Source organism: Zalophus californianus, chromosome 3, assembly GCF_009762305.2.
Source record: "Zalophus californianus isolate mZalCal1 chromosome 3, mZalCal1.pri.v2, whole genome shotgun sequence".
Lineage (NCBI taxonomy): Eukaryota > Metazoa > Chordata > Mammalia > Carnivora > Otariidae > Zalophus > Zalophus californianus.
In genome coordinates, this window is record NC_045597.1 from 5,551,169 (window position 1) to 5,569,187 (window position 18,019).

Consider the following 18,019-nt stretch of genomic DNA (forward strand, 5'->3'; position numbering starts at 1 on the left):
TCTTGGCTCCCATGTCAAATATCAGTTGACCATCTGTGCTTGGGTGTATTTCTGGGCTCTTGATTCTGTTCCATTGGTCATTTGTCTGTTTTCATGCCAGTACCATACTGTCCTGATGACTATAGCTTTATAGTATAGCTTGAAATTAGGAAATGTCTTACTTCCTGCATTGTTCTTCTTTTTCAGGGTTTCTTTGGATATTTGGGGCCTTTTGTGGTTCCCTAGAGAATTTAGGAGTGTTTTGCTACTTTCGTAAAATATGCCACTGGAATCTCAATAGGGAGTGCACTGAATCTATAGATGGGTTGTAGTTGTATTGGCATTTTAATGATACTAATTCTTCCAGTCCATGAACGCAGAATGCCTTTCCATTTATTTGTATCTTCTTCAATTTCTTTCACTAATATCTTATGGTTTTCAGTGTAGAGATCTTTCACCTCTTCAGTTAAATTTAGTTCTAAGTATTTTATTGCTTTTGATGCTATGGTAAATGGGATCGATTTCTTTAGTTCTTTTTCAGAAATTTTATTGCTAGTACATAGAAACATTACTGATTTTTGTATATTAATTTTGTATCCTACAACTGTACTGAATTTGTGGATTAGAACTGATAGTTTTTTGGCTTGGTCTAAAAGTCTTCAGGATTTTCTTTTTTTCTTTTTTTTTTAAGATTTTATTTGTTTATTTGAGAGAGGACCCTCGGCTCATGACCTGAGCCAAAGGCAGATACTTAACTGACTGAGCTGTACATAAATTATGTCATCTGCATATATAGACAATTTTACTTCATCCTTTCAAGTTCTAATACCTTATATTTCTTTTTCTTGCCTGATTGCTTTGGCTGGGACTTCCCATTCTACAATGAATATGAATGGTGAGAACAGGCACCCTTATGTCGTTCTTGATCTTAGAGGAAAAGCTTTCAATCTTTCACCATTAGTTATTACGTAGGCTTGTCATATATGAACTTTATCATGTTGAGAAATGTTCCTCCTATGCCTGATCTGTTAAGACTTTTTATCATTAATCATTGATGAATTAAATCATTGATGAATTTTGTCAAATGCTTTTTTTGCATCTATTGAGATAGTTGTAAGATTCTTTTATTCTGTTCTATTAATGGGATGTATCACGTTGATTCATTTGTGTATTGCTTTGTGTTGAACCATCCTTTTACCCCAGGGATAAATCCTACCTGATCATGGTGAATAGTTCTTTAAATATGCTACAAATTTTGATAGTATTTTATTGAGGATTTTTTTGTCTCTACTCATCAAGGATATTGGCCTATAGTTTTCTAGCAGCATCCTTTTCTGGTTTTGGTATGAAGATAATGCTGGCCTTGTAGAATGAGTTTGGGAGTGTTTCCCACTCTTCGAGTGGTTGTTCAGGACAGCGGTGTTTAATGGGTGCTATTTCCTTGTCAAACTTCTTGTTTTGTTCATGCATTATTTTCCTATTTCATTTAGTTGTCTCTCTGTGTTTTCTTGTAGTTCACTAAACTTCCTTAAAAGGATTATTCTGAATTCTTTGTCTGACGGTTCATAGATCATTTTTTAGGGTCAGTTGTTAGAGCTTTATTAGTTTCCTTTGCTGGTGTCATATTTACCTGACTTTTATGATCCTTGATTCCTATATTGGAATTTGTGCATTTGTGTAATGAGCCTCTTCTTTCAGACTTTACAGGTCTGCTTTGGCAGAGACAACTCTTCACGCATCAGCTCACTTTGGGTTTCTGGGTGTTTCTGATGGTAATTTCTCTGGGCAGGTGGGGCCTGCTGTTATGGTCTATTTGAAGTAAAGCAATTGTTTGAACTCTCAGGATGGGGATGGAAGCATGTGCTGCTGGTTGAGGACAGTTGGATAGGACTCTTGGCTTGGTTCTCTACCCAAGTGAGGCTATAGGATAGACTCCATGGTTGTGTGAATTCTCTGGTCAGGCTTTCAAGATGATCAAGACTGGGCATTATATTCAGGAGTACATGGACAAGTGAATTAGCTCACCTAATTCAGAAAGCTCTTGCACAGCAAGCGTCTATACCCAGTACTGACTTTGTTCTGGGGGCAGTCAGCCCTGCCTACCTGCCTCTCAGCTTGAGCACCCTTGGGTCACAGAGCTTCCAGAAGTTGTCACCAGCCTTCTGGTCAGATGGGGCTGGAAGACACACTCCATAGCACCTGGTGCTATGACTCAGCACCTTGCCTGGACATGGACAAACAAGGAACTGGGGCTGGCAAAATTCTTTGTTTGATGATCCAAATAAGGCAGATCTGCACCCTGCCAAGTTCTCAGGTGCATCCCCGTCGTGGTTCTGCGGATGAGCAAAACTGTTGGTTGGGATTACTACTTGGGCCCTGCACGTGTGAATTCAGTCTTCCAAGAACCATGCACAGGCTCTTGCAAGCCCCTCCCTCCTTTCCCATCACAGTCAGATTCCAAGTGGCTGAGCCCTGAGATTCCCCTGTAATCTCCGTGGTGGGAGATCTGAGTACAGGTTCCCACAAAGTGACCCATAATGCTGGGGAGGGGCTGCTTTTCCCCACTGGTTCTCTTTTCCTGCTGGAGAAACCGGAGGCTCAAGGGGGGACCTCTCCATGTGGTGCAGGGCTGTCCTGGAGGAAGGGCAATGCAGTTGACAAGCAGCCTCTCCTCTTCCCCTTCCAATGCAATCTGTCTTGGTCCCTGAGGTTCAGGGGGTGCTTCAGCCTCACCCCTGTGTTCTAAGATTCTCTCGGTGGTGTCGTGAAGGGAGGCAAAGTCAGGAACCACCTATGTGGCCACCTTGGTGAAGGCACTCTAACTGGATATGTAATTCATTAGGTAAAATAGACACTTGTAGAATCACATGTACTTTCATTTATTTCCATGTACATGAACAGTGATAAATAAACAATTACATTTATGACTATTCTTATTTCTGATTCAAATTTATGGGACATGTGTTGTGAATGAATACATTAGTTGAGGGTAACTGGAGAGTAATAATAGATTGACATAGCTTCTCCAAAAGGAAATTTGTCTTGCTTTCACCTACAGCAATCGGAAGACACAATGGAGGAAGAGTTTGGAACACAGACAAACTGGATTTGATGAAGGTAAAGGAAGACAAAGGGAGGAAGGGAATAAAACTTTTTCTTGGGCGCCTGGGTGGCTCAGTTGCTTAAGCGACTGCCTTCGGCTCAGGTCGTGGTCCTGGAGTCCCGGGATCGAGTCCCACATCGAGCTCCCTGCTCGGCGGGGAGTCTGCTTCTCCCTCTGACCCTCCCCCCTCTCATGTGCTCTCTCTCTCTCATTCTCGCTCTCTCAAATAAATAAATAAAATCTTTAAAAAAAAAAAAACTTTTTCTTGTCTTCACAGAGTCACCAACACCGATGAAGAATATTACCAGAAGCAGCGGTTTCCAGGGATCGATCGCATAGATGTGGCGACATGCCCTTGTTGGGATGATGTCGATGCTGAAGGCAGCTTTCTCATTTTCAGGCTGGAAGTGCTTAATGATACTAAGACTATTTCCCTAAGCCTTTAGGTAGAACCCAGTCCCAGACTCACACCTTGCTGACACGCTTCCAAAACTAGTGTATCATTTGTGTCAGAATCCAGGTTTTTACCCACTACTTATATTTAAAAGAATCCTATTTGAGAGAGGAAATATTATAGGTAAGTAAGGAAATATTACTCATGCATTGATGGTGACAGTGTGACAGATGATCCAGGTAACCACAAAAACAATTAGGTCAGCAGCCTCAAGGTTTGGGTTTCTCATTAGAGCTATCTGTCTTTTTTCAAAACATATTCCTTAGATAAAATAACAATGGCAAAAATACTAATGAGGGTTACTAATAGCACCACTAGTGGTCATAACCAAGGAAAACTGGTAAGGATGTATAAGGATGGATGTAAAAAGTTGCACAATTTTCAAGGGACCAGAGTTGGATGCAGAAAGAATCATGTCTGGAAATCTACATGGAGCCGATCCCAGTGAGGCGTCCAGCCAGGAGGGGACAGTTGGCCCCGGCGACCATCAGAGAGACCAGCCATGTCTCCTGGGGGAAAAGAGACAAGACCCTGATCCAAATAAAACTGAGGGGAAATTAGCAACAAACTGGAAGAAGTTCACAGCAGTCCTGCAAGGGGGTCTCACCACAGCCTGAGATAACTCTGCCATCAGATCCTAACATCAAACAAATTTTAAGTGTTGAAAATTTTAGTTAAATTTATTGTGAGTTTTATCTCACGGAAGTTTTAATTTGGTCTACTTTTAGCGTCTAAGCATTCTCAGATGGAGCAGATTTCTATGTATTAGTAAAAGCCAGTGCTGATTATTTGCTGCCTTACAAAATCTAGTATGGAAAACAGCCCTACAGCTGCAAATATCCTGTGTTCAACACGCTCCCCTAAAGGCTCACCTTGTTGGCTGTGCATTATCACTCAAGCTCGTAATATCTCTTTTGAACACCGAATAGTGAATAGGAAACCTTAATATTTTGGGGTGAGGGAACTAGTTGGGGTGAGCAGTGTCTGAATATTTGTCAGCTTGTTAAAAGGGTGACAGGTGGATGAAATCGCTACAGTGTAAGTTATCATAAGTCCGTGCAGGAGGCTGATTGTCTCAACCTCTCCAACTTGAACATTTCGAGTTGGAAACTCCTAGTTATAACCTCTATTCTTAAATTCCCTACGCACACCAGACATGGTGCCATTTTCCACTTTATCGAAGTTAAATTAAGGCTCTAACAAGGACCTCTCTGATTGCAACATTTTTTCTCTTAGAAACCATGCTATCGGTCTTTAGGATTCACCACACTTTTTATTTTGTTTTGGCTCCAACAATTCTTCTTTCAACGTTGTGCTAGAGGCCCCGCAAAATGAACTCTCTACTTGAGTCTGATCTCTGATTTGTCTGGATAATACTATCTGAAACACAGACACATTAACCATCGAAGGATAACATTTGTATTTTATTAAGATTAATGAGAAGATAACATTTTTATAAAGTGCTGGACGTACAGCAGTGACTACGACCTGACCTTTGCTCTCGCAAAGGCTTTATAATTCTCTGGTGGAGACAGGCATGGGAATCATTCCACTAGGCAGAGGGCTAGCATGGGGCTCCACAGATGCTCACAGAAAACAGGGCAGAAAAGTAGAACACGGACGCAAGTGCGGGCCAGGCTCAGGTGGGAAGACATTTGGGAGAGCCTGGCAGCAGGGTGAGCCTTTAGACTGAATCTTGAGAAGACAGGAATTTTGCACTGGAAGGACTGTGGGAAGACCCCGTGGGCAGACACAAAGGAGGGAAGAAATGCACTGATAAGGACAGCTAAACGAATGTGTCTTCTGAGCCCAAGCCTGTTCAAAGGTCTTTAACTAGTGCCTTATTTGATCCTGCCAACAACCCAATAAGGTAAGTGCTACTTGCCCCCACTGGACCGATAAGAAAGCCTGGCGACACGGACAGTAATCTGCCCAAGTTTACAAAACCCCGAAGTGGTGAATGAGAGGCTGGACCCAGGCGGACACTCTCCAGGGCCCATGCGTGTGGTTAATGAGCTACAGGTTGATGTGAGCAGACATTAGATACATGTGAAGAAGGGGAGGACCAGATGCGCAAGGACACCCGTGTCGTGTGCCTTGTCTCATCTCCCAAGCTAAGGAGCTTGGAGTTTATCCAGATGGAACTGATGGAGAATCATTACAGAATTTTAGACCAAGAGAATTCAATGTGTTCTAGAAAAATGGTTCTGGGAGCCTATGTGCATGGGACCAAAGGAATGGGGAGAAGTTACAGGGCAATTGCAAAGGAAAAGCCAGGGGACACAAGTCCAAGAAAGTCTCCTGTCACTCATCAAGCCCAGGTATCTCTTTCATAGAGTTAGTGAGGAGCAAGGAGCCATAGTTTCAGGAGAGTGTATCCTGGTGGTGGTCTCCTTTGGAACTGGGGTGAGAGATGAGCAGGTAAGAGTCACGGAGGGTGGGGATCGTGCTTATTAACATCCCATAGTGAGGAGGGAGAAGAGAAAAGGCTCATCTTGTCCCCATTCCTTTGCTCACTTGTCCTTACACCCTCCTGGTATCTCTCTCCCAGCCTCCCTCCCTCCGTCGCCCCTCTCCCTAACTTCTAAGCAACCCCCTTTCTTTCACAAAATAAAATAAAACAGAGTCACTCTGACTCCTAGTCACTTCCTAGCTCCCACCTTTAGCTTTCATTCCTTTCTCAGCCAAGTTGCTCGAAAGTGATGAAAGTGACATCTTCCTCACCTCGCGTGCATGTTTGTACCAAGGACCATCTGCGCTCTGCCTCTTCAACACGACAGAAATGACTCTGGCAAAGGGTAGCAAAGTCGTCGTTCTTGTCAGAGCTCCTAGGCACTCTCCAGCCCTTGTCTTCCTGGGTCTCCACAATCACTCAGTATTTCAGAACTGTCCTTGGCCACATGTCAATCTCCTTTCCAAAGTACACATGTATTCAGTGTACTGAATAAAAACCGAATAAAAAACAAAAAAAGTTTGTTTGTTTGTTTGTTTTAATTATGTCACTGATGGGTGGATTTTTAAAACTTCAGAGACAGACCTCAGTCAGAAGTTTTTTGTTTTTTTTTTTGTCTGTTTGACTTTTAACAGATTCTATTTACTAGAAATACAGCTTTCTTTGCCCTTTGCTAGGAATGTCCTTAAGCCATTTCACAATTTAGATAGAGAGAAAAAGCTACCTCAGAAAAGAAATTCACCCACGGTCTCCGTGAACATAGCCTAATGGATGTTCTCCCCTTGTGGGGTGACCGGCCTCCCTCTCTCATTCTGAAGATGATTCACAATGTTGCGATGGTGTTTCAATCTCTTCTGTGTCCTCTGGGACCCTGAGAAGGGCGTTTCCTCTCTACTTTAACAAAAACAGTATGAAATACAAAGCATAAAAACCATTTTCAAGGGGAGTTTCCCTCTAGTTGCTCCGTGGGGTGCTGCCCTATTCATGAATCATTTAACCAAACCAATTAGTTTGGTTTCAAAAAAAAAAAAAATTCTCAAAGGCCGACCAATTGATACAGAGTGAAAACATTCCTATGATGATAGTTCCTCCTCATTATACAATTTATATAAGTTATCTGTAGGGAATATATGGATCGAGCGCCATAACCCCACACCCTCCTTGCCAGAGTTTATCAACTCCTGATGAAGTTTCCAGATAAACAGACACTCTTCTATGACAAATGCTCCCTGTGTAAAGATTGTAGAAGGATTCATGGGCACAGTTATGACCATGACATTATTCCTTTACGCTCCTTCTTCTACGTAATGTTTCTCTATCTCATGATGGGGTCCTCCTCACCATACCTTCAAAACGGGTGTGCCCTGAGTTACTTCCTCGGCCCGCTGGTCTCCTTTCTCTCACCATCCTGGGTGACCTTGATATTCTCAAGGTTTTGAGGATGTGTGCAGACCAACATTCACAAACTTGCCCTGTCCCTTTCTCTCTAACTGTGCTCAGAGCCATCTCCTTCTGGATACAAATATCCGGATGTGCCATAGGCTGGCCACCTGTGTTATCCAACACATCCTAAACTGGGCCTGTGGTCTCCTCAACTTCCCAACCGAAACTGGTACCCCTTAACAGTCTCCCAATCTTAAATATTAGCACTCTCAACAAGCCAATCACTCAAGCCAGAAATTTTAGGGTATTCCTAGGTTACTCCCGCAAAATGAACACTTCGTTAACTCTGCATATATCCCTTAACCTGGCTCTTCAGTAGACTTTGTTCCTCACAAATTTGTTTCCCAATCTTCCCTGGATCAACCCCTGACTCTAAAGTTAGAGCACAGAGAAACCCACTAGCTTATGCTTGCCTCCAGGAGAAAGGGAGAGTTTCTCTTGGAGGTAGCTCGACGTATTTTTTGTAGCCTTAAGTCTGGGATTTTTTTCAATCACCATGTAGGGAAATATGTGAGCAAAAATACTTGGATCCAATACACATAATCTATTGATACTGCCCAAGGCCCATAAGAGATTGAAACTATGGTTTAAGAAGAAAGCACACAAGAAGTATGACACCAAGTAAATCCATTAGAGAAAGAACACAAATCCATAATTAAACTGGTAGCTCACCTTCTGCATGGCTTGCCTGTCTCTACTATTAATTGGATCAAATCTATAAACTACAATATCAGTCACTTTACTAGAGGGAGAAAAATTCTCCCAATATGGATTCTACTTACCAGTATGTCACCCTAAAGCACAGTCTACCTATTTGGGCCATTTTCCTATATCTATTTATGTAAAATTAAATTATCTGGTCATCTCGTTTTGATTCCTCATATGTATTCTCTATAAAAGAACCCCTCCCCACCCCCAACAGGGAAACAGTACAATTGAACAAACGGGGTGGTAAAAAGAAGAGCTCGCCTCCCATCCAGAGATACACATATGGGATTCAGTTGCGCACAAGATACCTGTGACTTTCACTTTCCAAATCAGTAAAATAGAAATGTGCATGTCTATAACTTCTTCGTCTGAGAACCTAGGTGTCACTTGGCCCATTCAACTAAGTCTAAACCTTGGAAATGATTTAATGAAACTTGGTCAAACCCTACAAGTCCTGCCCATTGCTGATGCAAATGAACAAGATTTCATTTTCAATTGATCAAAACCATTATTACCTCATGCAATACCTCTATAAATTGGCCATCAATTTTCAGAGGGAAACATTCATCCCAAACAATTAAAACGCTGAAATGGAAATTGAGCCCCTCCTTACCCCGCTCCCCCCACCCCAGCCACGCCCCCCTCCAATAGACTGAGCTGTTTTGGAGTTCCCTTGGTAAAGTCCAAGTAAATTTTACCTCTTTCCCCCTAGGACCTCTGAAATCTTCTACACTTGGGTGGGTGGGGGGAGAAGGAAAGAAACCCAAAGTGGGTTGTACCTACAGGTTCTTCCATGGGATTGCAGCTATGGTTGTGGAACTGGTTTCTATTTATCTATTTATCTCCTGCGTGTATGGGGGGGCGGGGGTGTTCTAATGAGAATGAGCTCTGGACGGAACAGGATTCATCAGCATGTTCAAAGGATGACACCTGCTTTTTAGAAAGTTATCTGCTACATTTTGTGTCATCTTTTGCAATAAACTAGTCCCGAAAAGGCAAACAAGTTGCTAGAAAGAAAGGCAAATTTACAGAAAGATGTTTAAATGTTTGACTTTGATGGCACACATGTCAGCAAATCAGCCATTGTGGCAATCTACTTCTTTAAGATACCAAACACCCGTACGTGTTGGCTAAGACAACTTGTTGAGTTTACAAGTATTCCAAACTAAGAGCTGAGTCTATGTATGGCAGGTGTCTCTTAAATCCCAACTAACTGGGATACATGCTGACATTTGCCCAGAAAAGCTTTGGAGTGTTTAGTGAAACTCAAAATAGTAACATAAATATTGACTTTAAAAAAAAAAAAAAGAGAGCCCTTTAGGTCCTCTGGTTCATCCCAAATGGGTTCTCAGTGTTTTTTATAACTACATTTAGGATGGTAGATAATACACTGGTGATAAAGCTTTTTATTAATAAATAATTCAGTAGCCAGCGAGTGTAAAAACATCGTTTGTATTGTGGCCGAGCATCTTGTTTTCTAATTATAAAGCGCCTGGAAGGCCTGCTCCTCCGGGCCTGAGTGATTTCACCAGGTTTGTTCTGTGGTTCCCCATTGTCGCCCTTGAAAAGAACATTCCCACAGAGCGGGCTCTAAAGACAATAAACATCATATGTAAAAAGAAATGACATAATCTTCGGTGCTGATAAGAGGCTTTTCCCAGGAGCTGCGTGGGACTGCAGGGGAGGGCCTGCCCAGGCCGGTCGTCTGCTCTGGGTGCCTGGAAGGAAGTGTCCATACAGGCCTACAGGCCGTTTACTGGGGCCAGAAGTGGGCAGGTCCCTCCCTGCCTCTGTGAAAATCAATCCAAGGAAGTCTGATGCCATGGAACGGTTTCCTGTCCGCTGTGTGGGAAATTTAACTGAGTGCAAACGGCCAGCAACAATGGGACAATATATTATAATAAACAGGAAAGATAGCATTGGCCCCGGAAATCAATGGCTGGAGTTCATGAGGCATTCATAAGATTGACAAGTGAATAAATTAAAACCAAAAGGTTAGGACACTGAAAGAGAAGTTAATTTTATGTCTGCCCTGGAGCTCCCCTTTTCAGACTCAAATTAAGACTGTGTATAATAAAATGAACATAAAGTCTTAGATGTACAAAAAGGACTTCGTTAAGACCTACATCATCAGAAAACCAGAGAGCCTTTTACAAACGTCCCCACGCTTGTATAGTTGGTGCTCACAGTGCATTAACAACCCCCTCGACAGCGTGACCAAAGACTTATTTAAAGGAGTTTCTTGCTTTAAATAAACCTGCTCTCAGCAACCAACTGTTCATCCAGGAAGTGATGTGACACCCCAATACACTGAAGAAGTTTACTCAACCAGAACCAAATGGAAATGTGTGCAACTCAGCTCTTTCTAAAGAACCCAAGGAAAAGCCACAAGAGATCCTCCAAAACCCCAAATAATTATAAACAACAGAAGATAACTAACTCTAAAACAGACCTCAGCTAAATCAACAATGATCAATCCATTTCCATGCCATAGTAGCTTCCCTTTCTAAAGATGCTTTACAGTTTATGGGTTTTTTTTTTTTAAATAATAAAATGACTTTAATTAGAATTCACCACTGAACCTTGGTTTTGCAATAAAGTGTGTGACACACCAAATTCTTTCTCCTAATTTCTATTAAAGGCAGAACGTTGCTCGGTAGACAAAGCAGTAGGCTGGGGGATTCTGAGACAATTAATTCCAATCCACACTTTGTCACTAACTCTCATTCTATCACAGTTGCTTTGACAAGTAAGCATGAATCTACTGCATCGTTTATGAACATTTGTTTTAAGTTATTACAAAGCATGAAATGGTTCGGCGCTTGTTGCTAGTGAGCAATTCTACATAACCTAGTATTTAGAAGCTGTCTCTCAAGTGTGCCTTGCAAAGTTTTGTGTGGGCTTCAAAGACATTTCTCTGCATTATTCATTGTACCCTTCTATTTTGGACTTAGATATTCTCTTTCCACATCATGGATTACTGGTAGAGCCTAATATTTTGGAAAGTTATATGACTTAGTCTTTATAAATAAAAATTAGCCCGAGAACTTCTAGTCTCATACGAATAGTCTTCGGTACATTAGAGCAGAAAGATAATACCCGGGAGCCAAACGCTAGTTTTAGTCTGAAATAAAATGTCCACTATAATTTTAGGAGGATACAGCAAGGTTAAGAGATAACATTCTTCAGTCTATTTATTATTTTAAATGTGGTAACAGCCTAGATTTTTTTTTAGGTTTGCCCATAAAGAGTTAAAAAAAAAGTCGAATTTCTTTATTTAAATTAATCCAACCTCCTTCTTAAACCCACTGAGCCATTGGGAAAAAAAACACAACGGAAGTGGCCAGCAGAGGGCAGTAGATCACAGCAGAAACCGTCTGTTCATCTGGACAGTAAATCCTGTTAGTTCTACAAGACCCCCCCAAAAATATATAGTTTCACGTGAAGCAATTTCTGACGGAAGAAACAAAAACGCTGGCATCAAAATAGGAATTTAAATGCAGTAGGAGGATTTGAGGCTTCCCAGAAAATCCGCCGCCGTTGGTGACATTCCCCCAGGAAGTCACCTCCACACCCCCCACTCCATTTTGTCTCTCAGCAAAAACTAGTAATGGACTTCTTCATCTCCGCTCCGTGCGTCATTTCGATTCGATGCCACAAAGCCGCAGACAGGCTGGGCCTGCTCCTCTGCCCACAGAGCTGCGCGCTGCCCCGGCTCCCGCCTCGCGCCAACCCCGCCGGCCTTCCCCGGCTCCCCCGCTCCCCGGCTCCCCCGCTCCCCGGCTCCCCCGCCCCCCCGCTCCCCGGCTCCCCCGCCCCCCCGCTCCCCGGCTCCCCCGCTCCCCGGCTCAGGCTCAGGTCTCGCGGCCCCCCTCCCGTGCCCGGAGGGACAGCAGATGATTGCACAGAAAGCCCCAGTCCTCCCAGGAGGCTGTACCTCCAGTTTGGTCCTCAGGGTCTTCTAGATCTTTTAATAGAGTCATTGAAATTAAAAATAGCCTGCTTGCATTCAGAGCTCAGGCGTTGGCCCTCCCCGTGTCCCCGCTCCGCGGCTCCAAGGCCAGCTCCCCGCGGACTCCCCTCCCGCGGCAGCCCGCCCTCCCTCAAGGCCCCTCCACCCCCCCGCGGCCCTCACTCGCTGGTCCCCGGACCGCCTCGCACCCTGCGCCTGGACGCGTCCCGGGCTGGCCTGTTGGGCCCTGACCTCTCAAGCCCTCCGCTGTGACCCGACCCCGCGCTCACTGCCCCAGCGGCTTACTCTCCCCGCTCCTGGGCCTCCTTCCTTATGCGCACCTTTTTTGTTTCAGTCTCTTCCTCGGGAAAGCGAAGGAGAGGGCAAAGGCCAAAGCGGACTCTTAAAATCATCACAAGAAGAAGAAGGTTCAGGCTCCCCAGGGTCTAAGGGCATTACTTAACTCCCAGGACTCCAGGGAATCCAGGTCCCCTGGTGAGTAAGACCTTGGTAATATGAGTAAAATTAAAATTCTTTGTATTATGAGAAGGAAAAAATCAGCAAGCAAACAAACAACTTAGTTCCTAAGCAGCTGCCTCTCCAGCGGCCTTCCCCTCCTCAGATAGTTTAGCAAGATTCACTTCAAATAGGGCCCGGAGGCTGCTGGAGGGCACCGGGCTTTTCAGAAAGGGGAAATATGGCCTTTATTTGCATACGCAGATGCTTCTGAGTCGAAAAGAATAAATGTAAGCATTCACACTCTTAAAAGAAATCGATGTCACCATCCAGATTATGCATGTTTAATTTTAAAGAGAGGGTATTTTTAAGTGCTACCTACGGGTCATGTGATTTCCAAGGGTTAGTACAAAATCTTCAGGTTCCCCTGCATCTCACTACCCACCTCACACCTCAGCTGAACTTAATCTTTTCAGAAAGCTTTCACCCTGCAAAAAGAAAAGATTCTGCTGTTTGCCCCAACAAGCCTACCTTTGGGGGGGAAAAAAAAAAATCTGTCCACAGTGGCGTTTCTTCGCCCATATTTCCAAAATGAGGAGCCCTAGACTCCTTTGGGCAGCGTGATTTTGAAAATCATTATATCACTCTCAACATTTTCTACTCTGCTTGAAATTCAGAAGCCTGCTTATTTAATTTTGTACACAATTTCAACAGTTTAATTATGTTCACCCCCCTCAGTGTAAACATGCGGGTTCTCCACACTGAGCCTGAGATTTGGGAGCAGGGCTGTGCCTGGCGCTCACTTGCTCAGTTAACCCTCAGGCTGGCCTCTGAGAGAAGCCCATCAACAGAATCTCTCACAAGCCTTCATCTTTCATTTTCAAAACACCCAGTGATGGAGAAGTCACTCTCTCAAAAGGAGACCCCCTCTGTTTAGATACTCTAACGGCAAGGTAATCAGTCCTTACAGTAAACCCAAGTTTGCTCATAATTTCTATTAATTTATCCTAATTCTAACTCCTGGGCACGCATTGGGCAAAAATCCAAACAGTCTTCTACAATCAGATTGAACAAAAATCTCATAGCTTCTTCTGAATTCTCTGGGCTGGACGGGGCAGTTTTCTCTGTTGTGCATGGAGAAGCAAGGCAGACCCAGCCTCATGTCTCAGGATGTGTGTTCCGTCTATGGAAGCACCGGGCACTGAACACGATCCAGTCCTCGCGGGGCGGGCCGGGGGGCGGACCAGCTCCTGATGAGACAGCTCATTTTCCTTTATCAAGTAGTTCTCAAACTTTCTTGTGTCCAACGATTCCCTGGGGAACTTGTTAAAAACGGGCACTTCTAAGCTCCCTTCCTAGACATTCAGGTCTCTAGGAGCCCAGAAAGCTACATTTGAAACAAAATAACCCAGATTTCATGGACAGGATTCCCTCAGCTCATATTTCAGAAACCTTTCCTGGGGGGGGGGTGGTCTATTTTTTTTTTTAAGATTTTATTTATTTATTTGAGAGAGAGAATGAAATAGAGCATGAGAGGGGGGAGGGTCTATTCTTTTTTTTTTTTAAATCTGGCCTCAGACCTTACTATTTTTTTCTTTTTTTTCTTTTTTTAAAGATTTTATTTATTTGTTTGACAGACACAGCGAGAGCGGGAACACAAGCGGGGGGGGGGGGGGGGGGGCGGCAGAGGGAGAAGCAGGCTTCCCCGCCGAGCGGGGAGCCCGATGCGGGGCTCGATCCCAGGACCCTGGGACCATGACCGGAGCCCAAGGCAGACGCTTAACGACTGAGCCACCCAGGCGCCCAGACCTTACTATTTTTTTTCACCGCACTACAGACTCATAGTGATATTACAATCCACCCAAACAATAAGTCTTCTTACAGGAACCCCTATCAGAGTTCCCCATCCTACAATTGTATGACTGAGTTTTAAGGCTGAAATTCATGAAAATGCATTTATTTCTATGTAGTGTTGCCAGATAAAACACAGGAAACCCAGTAAAATTTGTATTTCAGATAAACAATAAATCATTTTTCTTAGTGGGACCCATCTATACCAAAACATTCTTCATCGTCTACCTGAAATTCAAATTTAACTCGCATATTTTTATTTGCTAAATCTGCTCATCTTATGTAACATATTCTGATTAAATATAATTTTTCTAGTCATGCCTGTTGTGACCAGTTTGGATCCTCATTCTGTCCTCAAGTGTTTTTGGTTCTCAAAAATACTGCTCCTGTTTCTGACTGTCAAGTTACAATCCCTGTTTATGTAAACTTCCAGGGACAGGTTCAGAGTTGATGTTTGTACGCCAGCCGTAGAAAGAGATCCAGGCCCCGTAGTTCACAGACGTGATTGTGTACAAAATTCTCCTTTCCCTGTATTGTTGCCAACCCTCCCCAAGGTCTATGATGGCCAGTTTCTTTTCAGCTGTAGTGTAAATAAAAGCACACAGGCCTTAGAATCAGAAGCCTGAGATGAAATACTGACTCTACCATTCAAAAGCTGTGCAACCCTGGGCTCTAGACCTCTCTGAACCTTAATTTCCTCACTTGTAAAATGAGAAGGCTTCGGGTCATTATAAGAAGTTAGTGAGCTGACACAGGAAAATCTCAAGCGTTGTGCTTAATAATTAATAATTCCTCAAAAATGATTCTTCATTCATGAATTTTTTAACTAGGTATGAGAGCTTCAAGTTCAAGTTGGCAGGAGTAAGCGCGTGGATCACTTCCCATTTCTCTTAAAGTCCATCAGAAGTATAAAAAGGAATAAATCCATAGCTATACAGAAAAAGAAGAGAAAGGGAAAGGAAGTCATTATCAGATGTACGTTATCAATGAGTTACAGGAAGACAGAAAGCCAAGCCAAGTCTATGGGCATATGGAACAGAACGAAGGCAACACAGCCCAGAATCCACTCGTCTGTGCAGGGGCCCCGGGGAAGGTGAAGCCATTCGGTGCCTCTGCACCCAGAGGTGGTGGTTTAACAGAAAATTCCGCAGGTGTGGGAGAGCATGGGGAGAGCAGTATGGCTAAAAACAGGGGAACCATGTGAATACTTATTTTCACTGAAGATCTTCCATGCGTAGGTAACCGGGGAGTTGTTATCACTAAAACAACAACAATAGGAGGAACAATGTGGGTGTGACAGTCTTGAGCTGTGACATTTTCTTTTGGGAGGGGTTCGCGCTTACAGCCAACAGCAGGCTGGAGGGAAGCCAGCCAGGAGACAGGCTCCCCCACATCGCAGGGGCTTCTGTCCATCTGCCCACAGGAGGGAGAAGCCTGAAAGTGTGGGTGCGTCGCAGTGGAGAAAACCCAACCAGCGCCCCAGGCTTTCAGTCGTATAAAGGGGCTGGCTGTCAAGGAGGAAGCTCATCAGGGTGAAAAAGCAAGACAGAGAAAACAGAAAACCTACAAGGAAACACCCGATTCAGAGAAGAAAGAGACCTTTTAAAAAAAGAAAAAGAGAAAGAAGAGGGAGGAGGAGGTGGGGAAGGAGAAGAAGAAGAAAGGGAAGTAAATGTCTTATTGATAAAATTAGAGATTTGAGAAAAAAAATCTGTTTCAAACAGAATTCTACAAAAAAGTTATGCTAGCGAAATAACTCAATCAGAGAAAGAGAGTTATCATATGGTTTCACTCATATGTGGAACATAAGAAACAGCACAATGGATCAGAGGGTCTAGGGAAGGAAAACTGAATGGAAAGAAGCCAGAGAAGGAGACAAACCACGAGAGACTCTTAACTCTAAGAAACAAACTGAGGGCTGCTGGAGGGAAGGGGGGTGGGGGGATGGGGTAGTTGGGGGATGGGCACTAAGAGGGGCACCTGATGTGAGGAGCACTGGGTGTTATACACAACTGATAAATTATTGAGAGCTACCTCTGAAACTAATGATGTACTATATGTTGGCTAATTGAATTTCAATTTAAAAAAAAAGAAAAGGTTACAATGCAGATAGCTGGGAAACTACATAGGATTGATGAAATTGAAGACAAATACATCCATGAAAGAGACAGGAAATAAAATCCAGACAATCTGCCAGAATGTGGAACCACACAACAGAGGTAGAAAGTCTAGAAGAATATTTGCAGCATAGAGGACAAATCCAGGAGGACTAATATGCAAATAATGCATGTCACAAATGGAGAAAAGAAAAAAATAAAAGGAGATTATTAAGACATAACAGAAAAAGAATTCCCCAAACCTGAAAAAAGTCACCTGTCTTTGGATCAAAAGAATCCAATAAGTATAAAGGAAAATGGATGCAAGAAGGCCCATGCTGAGGTGCAGCGCCATGCATTCACCCAAGAGCAGAGATGAAAGTCTTGCGTGCTTTTGTAAGGGGTGGGAGAGGTGTCCTATCAAAGAACAAACATGCCACACAGTTAGATCCCTTGTCGGTAACTCTGGTGGAAGGAGAAAATGGAGAAACGCCTTTAAGACCTAATGGAAAATGATTTGGGACTCAAACTAGAAATCAAATGTGAGATGCCAGCCACCTTGCTAACCATTCAGAGATCGCTAAAGTTTACTTCTCATGGACACTTCTCTGAAAATCGGTGCAAATATAAGCCACCAAAAGGGGCGGGGTGAATGCAAAAGGATAAAAGCCATGGGATTCAGGCAATGATGGATCCAGACGAAGAGCAGGTACAGCCCATCCCAGGATGAGAGCAGCTCAAGTGCGGAGAAGACCCAGAAGCCTGCTGTCCAGCTGGGATCACTGAGGAAAGGGCACGTCACTATAAACTTTAGGACAAGCAAAAAATTGGAAACAAATTGTGGTCCAGTTAGGACACAGAGTAATGATGAGGTGAGAAAGCCGGGGGTGGCCAGGGGCCCACAGGTAGGGGAGTCACCCACGCTGCCGATAGGCCTTGTGGAAAGCAACGACTCTAAGTCAAGTGCAAAAGCCATGCCATTTTTGAGGTTAGAAAGTAGGTGATAGCAATGGGGAGAAAGAGTTGGAGATTCGTGAGAAATGTCTTGAGCCTCAAAAAACCAAGATCCGCTGTTGCCGTAGCTTCATTTTCTGTTTACGGGAGAAGGAGGAGCTGTGGTCAGAAGGCAGCAATGGGGGGCCGGGAGAGAGCCCAGACCTTGCCCCATCCCTGGGGGACGTGAAGTGCCGGACAACACACGGCAGCTGTGGGGGGCTGCAGGGCAGATTGTGGCCCCGGATGAGAGCCAAGTAAGAAGCGTTGGGGGATGCAAGGTGTCTACGTCACAGAGGGCTGTGGGAGGTGGGTGATGGCAGAGGCTGGGCACAGGGAGTGGGGACCACCAAGCAGTACTGGAAGATGGCGGGGCCTGGCCTGAGGCACTGACGAATGAAGGCAAGGAAGAGAAGTGCTGTGGGCTTGGGTCTCCACAGACTGAATTGGGTGGATTCTGGGGTTGGTCTGTCTCTAAGTCACAGAAGAAAAAGATGTCCTTCCACTGACAGTGCCCTGAACGAGCCCAACT

At 43.9% G+C, this 18,019-nt stretch overlaps 1 long non-coding RNA gene across 2 annotated transcripts in view; it reads right to left on the reverse strand.

Moving 5' to 3' along the window:
• Positions 1-12,555, reverse strand: part of LOC113920721 — a 42,701-nt gene extending 30,146 nt beyond the window's left edge. For both annotated transcript variants that reach the window (XR_003519353.1, XR_003519354.1), the window contains exon 1: positions 12,433-12,555. This is a non-coding gene — a long non-coding RNA (uncharacterized LOC113920721). The remainder of the gene's footprint in view (positions 1-12,432) is intronic.
• Between the last annotated feature and the right edge of the window lie 5,464 nt (positions 12,556-18,019).